This window comes from Macrobrachium nipponense, chromosome 1 (assembly GCF_015104395.2).
Source record: "Macrobrachium nipponense isolate FS-2020 chromosome 1, ASM1510439v2, whole genome shotgun sequence".
Taxonomy (NCBI): Eukaryota; Metazoa; Arthropoda; class Malacostraca; order Decapoda; family Palaemonidae; genus Macrobrachium; species Macrobrachium nipponense.
The window spans coordinates 203,468,394-203,477,737 of NC_087200.1; positions in this window are offsets into that span (position 1 = coordinate 203,468,394).

Genomic DNA, 9,344 nt, shown 5'->3' on the forward strand with positions numbered 1-9,344 from the left:
CTGACGTCTGAGTATCCTCACTTAGAAGTAATGTCGAAAGTTGAGGAGAGACTGAGGGCGTCCTTTCGTTAAGTTTTTCGTAATATTGAAGACAAAGGAGCTTCCTCTTAAGTTGTTCCCTTATTCATGATCCTAGAGGATTAGCATTAGTCGCCACCATGTTGGCCTTTAAGAGATTGGATTCACAGAGGTCATGTAATTCAGAGAGAATTGTCCAAAGACCCTTTCCGAGAGAATCGGTGTAATCTAACATCGTCACTTAGTGAAGTATCTAATATCTCTCCTCTCTGAGTCTGAAGGCGTTCAGACTATCGAGAAGCGATAAGATCTTCAAGATTAATGGCAGTCTCTTGGCCAAGGCAAAGCAGTGCTGCCTATTTTCAGTGTTCAATCGGAGGGGGCCGTTTCTGGAGATAGTGAAGGGAAAAATGACTGTTCCTCCACCTCGACCTCTGTGAATTTCTTTATGGTTCTATCTTTCCGTCTGAAGTATGAGATAAGCTAGAAGTTCCTAACTATTGTAGAATATGCAAATATGTTTTGTTGACGGCCTCTAGGCTCAGAGATTCGGTTCTGTCAAACAACAAAGCTTCACGATCTTTGAGGTCTGTTGGAGATCTTTGAATTCTCTGGATCGAAGGTCCGGCATGGAACTTAGACGTAGTCTGAGTTTCTGATGCCAAAAGCATTTCAACCTATCCTTTCTGCGAACTTAATACACATGACCAGATAAAGGCTAACATTCTAACCGCTCTAGCCACGGCAAAGAGGGGTAGTGAGGTTTTAGCCATCATCAGAAGGTTTTGGCTTTAAAGGACATAATGCGGTCTGTCCTCTAAGCCTTACCGTTCTTCGGTAAGAACGAAAACCTGTCTAACCCTTGACCCGAAGGCTTGGAGACCAAGGGTATGGCACAAATTATTGGGCAAGGGCATTAGAGAGTCCTGTGCCCTGTCTGGGTCTCTCAAGTTTTATCTTGATAAAACTATAGAAAGTCGAGGTCAACGGACAATCTGCGGTGTTCCGTAAAAAGACCAGACTGGTTCATGTCCAAGAACACCCTGGCATATAGTCAAGGAGTTTTTTAGAAAGTCTCATTCATTATGTTTGCATAAAGATTTGAGATTTTTTCTTAATATGAAATGCTCCAAGAGGTGAAGGGCGCGGCCTCGGGAAGCAAATTTCAACAGAGCATGACACTCAGTAACATTCCTGAGTTTGCCCAACGCTTTAGCGAAGCAAACTCTGTGTTTCGCTTCACACTTCCCGACGGGATGTGGAAGACGGACATTTGAGATCTGTAAAGTCGCTAGGACCATACACTATCCCGTAGGAATTTAAAATTATTGGGGGCAAGGAAGCTAACACGAATCCTATTACCTATAGATAAAAGGCGGATAGGTGTGCTTTTAACTTTGAAGGGCTTGGTCGCTTGAGAGGGCGCGTTCCTTTTCTTTAGCCTAGAAGTTTTATGGAACTAACTTTGATAGGTTAGGTCAGGTGGTGGTTTTAGCTTCGTTGCCCTCAGAAGTATGGTCATATGGTCTAGTCACATTGTGGTCACGCCCCGTTGGACAGATCATCTAGAGCGCACCAGCATTACAGGTCTCTACCTCGCTGGCAACTCTACTAAAGCAGAAGCAGACTTTGGTGACAGTAATCACGAAGTTGGCTATGCTAACAGGTGAGGAACCAAGATGTATATCATCTACTTAATTTAGTTTCCTAAAAATCCTATTCTGTCTCTTCCCACCATCCGAAGGTGGGATTCAGCATATATATATCTGTCAGGTAAGTTTCATGAACAAAATGTTATTGTTATAATACAATTAAGTTTGTTCATACTTACCCTGGCAGATATATATAATAAAGTGCCCACCCACCTCCCCTCAGGAGACAGTGGCACTGATAAAATATGAATAGAAAATGGGAATGGTTCCTGATATCCGCCTCCCAGCGGCGGGAATGGGTACTACCACCTGGCCGCCCACTGCGTGTGCCGCGAATTTTGAAATAATGTCGGACTTCAGAGAATACAGCTATATATATATCTGCCAGGTAAGTATGAACAAACTTAATTGTATTATAACAATAACATTTTCTCCTCCAATATTGCCTGACGTCGACAGCAGGTGTCATACCAAAATAAATGTGGAGCCCCAAAAAATGCGCCATGTCAATGAGGTTGCAACCCCGCCAGTAATACGACAAGGTCGTTCTCAGCTCATACCGGCAGTACCGAGCGTAGTCCACCGTCTCGTGTACCAGGTATTCCAGCAATTCCCGCGTCAGGAAAAGCTGGATGAACCCCAAAACAGTCAGGGGTACTGGTATGGTCATCCTAGGGGTTGCCGTGAAGGGGTGCATGTTAGGAGGGGTGGGGTCCTCCGTCCACCCCTCGTCACTCTCCGACGACCGACCTTCACCTTGGCTGGCGCGACGAGCCGACCTTCTACGCGCCCGTGCACGCGCATGGGTGCGGGCACAATATTGCACACTACCCACCCCCGTTGGCCCATCACCCTCACTTAGGCCCTCACTTTCTGTATCGTCCTCTGCGATAAAACTTGAGCCCGTATCCCCACCCCCCCTCCCCTTCCTCCTCAGATTCCCCTCGTAAGCACTGAACCCACTGAATTCGAGCTCACTTTCGGGATGTGAGCCTCGAATGGACATTGGGGGCATATATTCATCCTCACTTTCATCGGGACTGATGTCCTCATCACTCGATGACCATCCGCCATCAAAATGAGGACTTGCGACATGTTCCCGATCAAGCTCCGAAAGATACTCGTCTATGTCCCTTGGTTGGAGGCCTCCCAAATGCCTACGAATGCCCCATAAGGACGCCCACATGCTTCCTAGGGGTAACCAAAGGCATACGATGTGTTCCTGAAACACTTTCAGCCACACGTGGCCGCACAGAACGGCCTTGAGGCGCTGGGTCATGCTGGGTGCTTGGCCCCTCGCCAGCATCCAGGTCCAAAACTCGCCTTACACGATCCCTTCCGACGGGTAAAACGCGCCTTTCACGGTTCACACGTCGTTGAGACATATCTATGAATGTCCTGTAGCAATACAAATGCTCAAAGTCTCGCACAAGTCCAGAAAAACACGCTTTTCACGAAAGATCGCTCTCGGATGGTGCGCTACTGATGCTGGCTGGAGCGAGAAGAAGGGATATCGCGCATGCGCACCTGGGTCACGCTTCAAAACAAAACAAGGCCTTGATCCGTGAACTCCCAGCATCCCCCAAGGCGCGTGATTCAAAAGTTTTAGGCTGGTAGGCCTATAAGTATTTTTCCGCGAATTTTAAAAAAAACTTTCGTATGTCGACGTAAAATACGTCCAGTCGGCACCCGACAGACAATTTATCTCGACGTAAAATATGTCCAGTCGGCGTTTAAGGGTTAAGCAGTTGAATTGTCCGGGGGGTAGTCCCATACCATAGTTAATTATACGGTTTGTGACCGGGAGACTAATATCCTAATAAAACTGCAACTCGGGACTGTCGGCATCCCAGGAGTTACCAGTTTCGATTTTTAAGATACTAATGGTATGGTCATGACAACACCACCTCAGTTTTTTGTATTTACCAAAATTGGTTTCGTTTAAATATAATTGCTCGAGCATAAGATCCCTTTTTTAATGCTCGATTATTCTAGCCGAACGCATTCCTTCGAGGAATGGATTCCTGGCAACTCAGGATAGCTAGAGAGCAAGAACTAACTGAGTAGGGTACTGCAGAAGACACCCCAGTACTAGCTGGCTCTCCGTGATGCACGTACGGGTTATGTCTCTCTCCCCTACAATCATTGACTACCGAATTTTTTCTCTGTCCAACAATATCTGGCTTAGGTCTCTGATTAACAGGGATTCTCGCATATATGAATGACATCTTCTGCATCCCCTTGGATATTGCGAGAATTTTCAACAGATATATATTTTAGACTTTTTCATCTTTATGTTTACTGCACGGTAACAGAAGTCTTTACTAGTCTCCCGCTGCATCGCATTGCGAGAATGCGGAATGTTTTTTTCAGACATCTGAGTTTGTCTTCATAATATCTCGTATTCGGAGGGGTGCAATTGTTCATTTTTCACCTCGAATTGACAGTTATATACGGAAGACATAGCCTGCTCCCCGACCTGCCAGCTCTACTTCCATATGATCAGCCCACGAGAAGTAGTACTTCCCTGTGTTTTTCATTACTGGAAACCGCCCCGTTTTCATTACAACAACAACTTACAGCAATGAAATAGCTGTTAGCGTTTTCAGTCCTTTGTAAGCAGAGGTTCAGAATCTTGAGAATCCTTCTCTCGATTCGGCTGTGAAGACGTAGGTTGCATACACTTTCCACCTTAGTCTTCAATGGAACATAGTGTTGTTTTCTTCTTAGCTGAGATTCAACTACTATGAGAATATCTTGCCATTAAGGACCTGGGTCTCTAGAAGGCAATTGACTTTCGCCTATTGAGCACATGCCTTAAGAGAATCATCACCTCGTTAAGAGATTCACCACCTCGCCGTCCAGCATCAGTGACAAACAAATAGACAATTTGTATGGTCTCTCGGCACAACCCTTCAAAAGGCAAAGATCACGTGACTTTCTCAGATGCTTAGACAACTTGCCTCACAACACAGTCAATAGGCAGCTGTCAGAGCACCCGAGTCAGTTAACGGTCTACGCTGTGGACTTAGTAGGTTGTTCCAGAACAATCATTACTTAATCCTAATAGATTGTCCCAGTATCCATACCATGGACACCCCCATAGAGTGTCGCTGTCTTATGTCCTATCCAATGCCGAGAAGAAGAATCTTCGCTGCAATAGGATAGGAGAATAAGAGACTCTTCGCTGCAATAGGATAGGAGAATAAGAGACTCTTCGCTGCAGACTTTAAGAGAAGTCGTAACGTTACAACCTCGACCATTAAGCGATACATAACCATGTTCACAGATGTCTTCAATGACAGGAACTGAAACGTGTCTGAATATAAAGATCTCCAAAACCTTCTCAGATCCTTCGACACTACTAAGGCGAGACTACAGTCCCCTCCAGCATGGAATCTGGACGTAGTCCTGAAGTTTCTCAAGTGTGATAGATTCGAGCCTTTACAGGAAACATCATTTAAGGACCTCACAATGAAAACTCTCTTCTTAGTTAGTCTAGCGACAGCGAAAAGAGTCAGTGAAATGCCTTCAGCAAAGCTGTAGGTTTCAGACAGGGCAATGCTATCTGCTCTCTACAGCTGGGTTTTCTAATGAAGAACGAACGCCTTTCTCAGCTCTGGACCAAATAGTTCTAGATTCCAAACCTGTCGGATCTCTCAGGTAAGGAAGTAGAGAGAGTTCTTTGTCCGGTAAGGGCTCTGAGGCATTACCTGGAAAGAACAAAGCATTTACGTGACAATTCAGAGGGACTTTGGTGTTCTGTCAGAAAGCCCTCTCTGCAAATGTCAAAGAATGCGCTATCCTTTTTTATAAGGCATTTAATCAAGGAAGCACATTCAGCATGTAATGAAGCGGATCTCAGGCTACTGAAAAGTGAAGACTCATGAGGTTAGGGCCGCAGCAACCTCTGTAGCTTTTAATCAGAATAGATCCCTTCAAAATATCCTGGACACAACCTTTTGGAGAAGCAAATCAGTGGTTGTGACGCACTATCTGGGGCAAGTGCAAACTCTGTATGAAGACTGCTACGCTTTGGGACCGTTCGTAGCAGCTCATCCAGTAATGGGACAAGGGACTACCCCTGAAATCCCATAACCCAATACCCTTGTTCTTACCTTGGGACTATTGGTATTTTGTGTTTGTTTGTGGAGACTTGATGCAGTCTCCCACAATCATTGATCCTTAGTCAGGTGGTCAACTTGTTCCTTGGTAGCGCCCGGAACAAGGGTATTGTAGGGAGGTCTAGTCACATAGAGGTTTGACCGGTTGACAGTCTCCAAGAGGTCTTCAGCCCCCTGGGTGGATCGCTGGATCTCATAAGGAGAGCAGACATAATGAATCAGGATATCATTGATTCATTATGTAAGTTTGTTTTGATTAACTCTTATGTCAGTTCCAACGATGATAGCTGTCTCTGACCCTCCACCAAAGGTGTCAATCAGCTATATATATAACTACCAGGTGAGTTAGATGTTTGAAAATGTTATTTGTTCCGACATGGCATACAAACCTTCGGTCCTTTTACAATAGGAAGGTTACTAGCGGCAGCTGGATAGGTCATAAGCTTTTGAACAAGGGGTTCGGTAGTTAACTGCTTGTCCGACAGGCGCGCGCGCGACTGGGAGGTAAACAATCACTTTTGCTTTCGGCCTCACAGCGAGTGGACGTGTGTGTTCTACGTTCTCTGCCCGCTTCTCGTCGTTTGCTTTCTATCGTTTGTATGGTTGTGTTTTCTCTTTCTGTGAAGAATCATTGCAAGTACAGTCATTTCCTTTATAATTATTCATTTATCAAGTGAATTATTGATCGATGATGGATTCTCCGCGCCCCGCTACCATCCGGCGATTGTGCCCGGGAACTGAAGGGCGTAAATGCGGAAAATTCCGCTCATTCCCAGAAATCGATCCTCATGTGCTGTGTGCTCGGTGTCGGGGGCGTGAGTGTACCCGCGCCGAGCCTTGTGATGTATGTGTGTCTTGGTCGGAGGCGCAGTGGGGCATGTACGAGGGTAGGAAGAAGCGAAGGCCGACAAAGGAGTCGTCGGAGAGCTCTCCCGCGACTCCTTTGGTTACGGACACTTCGTCTTCTTTCCTGCCCCCTGCTCAGCTCCCACGGTTGGCACCTTCCCCTGCGGGGGGGGTTTCCAGGTCCTTCTCCTCACCCGACCTGTCGAGTGTGGAGGAGGGCACTAGGTACCCTGACGTTGAGTTGTACTCTGGGTCCTCTATCCGTTCGTCTACACCGCGCGGACGGGTAGAGGCCCCTGCTAATCACCCGACCTTTGCTTCCTCAGGTGCTGTTGCTGCGAAGGATGACCTTGGACAGGTGTGGGCATCGTTGGGCTTGCAGGGCGTGCCGAGTGTCCAGGGGCTGCTCTACCATCTAGCTGGCTCGGTTGCGGTCACGCATGCCACGGTGACCACCACTACCACGACCTTGTCGACCCCTGGCTATGCTTCACCTCCTCATCTGGTGTATTCCCCGCATGCGGTGTCTGTAACACCAACTTCATCGGTGCAGGGGCCGATCGCCGTACCACGGGGGAGTGTGATGCCACCGCCGCCTGGGTTTGCCGTGCTGCCTCGACCGGACTTCGTGTGCCCGAAGAGCTCGCCCCTGGACCTCCCGCCGGTGCCTAGGATGTCGGTGTCGGTCCTCCTGGCCTGTCTGTACCTCCTGCCGTACCTGCCCAGCCACTGATGAGTGATGTGATGTTGCCGACCACCGCTGCCGTTCCTGTACCCGTTCCTGCCGTCTCCGTTCCTGCTGTTCCTGTGATGCCTGCACCTGCTGATGTCGTTCCTGTTCGTGGCGCCGCTGCTCCCGATGTCGGTCTGTCTGGACAGGTGCGTCCGGGCCCTGTTGCTTCGGCAACAGCAGCCCCGGCTCCGCCCTGGATGGCTGACTTGACATCGGTCCTGAGGAAGCTGACGAAGAAGAGGAGGAGGAGGAAGGTGTCGTCGTCGTCTTCGTTGTCTTCTTCGTCGTCGTCGTCGTCTGCCGCCTCTCCCCCTTCATCTTCTAAGGCTTCACAGCCTAAGAAGAAGGAGGTCGCCTCCTCCCCCCCTAAGAAGACTTCTGGTCATCCTGCTCCTTCGGGAGCAGGGCCCGTCTCTTCTTCCGCAAGGAAGAAGACTACGGGGACCAGAGGGGTGTCGGCTAACACCGGCACTTCCTCGCCTGGTGTCAGTGGTTCTGCCACTGCATCAGGATCCTTCTCGGCCTCTCGTTCGTGGGAGGTACCAAGTGTACGGTCGCCTACCAGCGATCGTGCAGCCAGGAACCAGACTTCTGAGCCCGCTCAGCGTCAGGTTCACGGCACGGAGCGGAAGACTGGTGACAGCCGCTCACGCAACTCTCACCAGACCAGCTCTCGCTGTCGCGGCGACCAGCTGGCTACCCGGGCTGACGTGACGGTCCACGACCGGCCACGGGCTGAGGCTGGGAAGAGGTCCCCCCGTTCGCCGAGCGACGTGACGTGCCGTGAGGACAAGCACCGGTCTCACCGTGACAGTGGAGCCTGCAGGTCGCCTGACCATCGCTCTCACAGAGAGCGATCGGGTACGGCAACCAGCACCAGCTCTTCTGACACTCGAGATCGGGGCTGCTGTGCTCAGTCCAGCCGTTCTCCACAGCGAGACGGTTCGACCAGGCCTGCAGCTCGATCGCCACCGCGGGTTGACGATCGCCTGCAGCCCTCCAAGCCTGCTGGTTCTGCCAGCGAGCGAGGAGGGAGCATCAGGTCTGCCTCTCCCGTACCTTCAACCTCCTCGGGTTACACCGGGAGGAGCGAGGTACTGAGGAGTGATCGTGAGGGGTGCGCCCCTCATGATCCCACCACGACACTCTACGTGCCAGGCACGGTTCTAGGACTGGCCAGGACGTATGCACAAGTGGCTGGAGGAGACCGAGAGGGGTCTGTCGCTGTTCCCCCCCCCTCGAGGGGGGAGGGTCTCAGGAGTTGCTCCTGTTCGAGGGACTGGATGGTCCTACTCCTCAGGATGCAGTCACTCCGGAGATCCAGAGGAACTTTGCCAAGGTAATTGCGCTGATTCGTCAGCACAACGACCTTGGAGAAGGATCGCCACTCCCACCTTCCGAGCCCACGTCCCGGCTCGAGTCGTTCTGGGGCCCGAAGAGGGAACCCAGACCGACGGTGGGATTGCCGCGATCGTAGCTCGCCGACTCGGTTCTGGACCAGGTAGAGTCTCTTGTCTCCGGGCAAGACGGCTCTCTCAAGTCCGGCAGGTCGAGCAAGCTACTTCCGCCTCCTCTACTGCGACACGGCGGTTTCGTTTTCTACGTGCCGTCTGAAGACCCGATGCGCCCAAACAGGTGAAACCCGGAGTTAGCCAGGCTAACACCGGGGGTGTCTCTGCAGCAGCTCCTGTCAGAGAACCTATGGTTCTCGCAGCAAGAGGCACTTGGCCTGGAATCCACTGCCATGGCAGCTTTCCAGGCCATCTCCTGGATAGACCTGTGGTCCCTCACAGTGTCTAAGCTTGCAGCCAACTCCGGGGGAATCTCTCCCGAAGAAGACTCGGGCTTCAGGAGGCTTTGCCAGTCTGGGGGAAGAGCCATCTCCTTCCTAGCCCACCAGACGGTTAACCTGTCGGCCAACCTGGTACTCCGATTTAGGGACGCTGTCCTTACTCGAGTATCCAGGGCGGC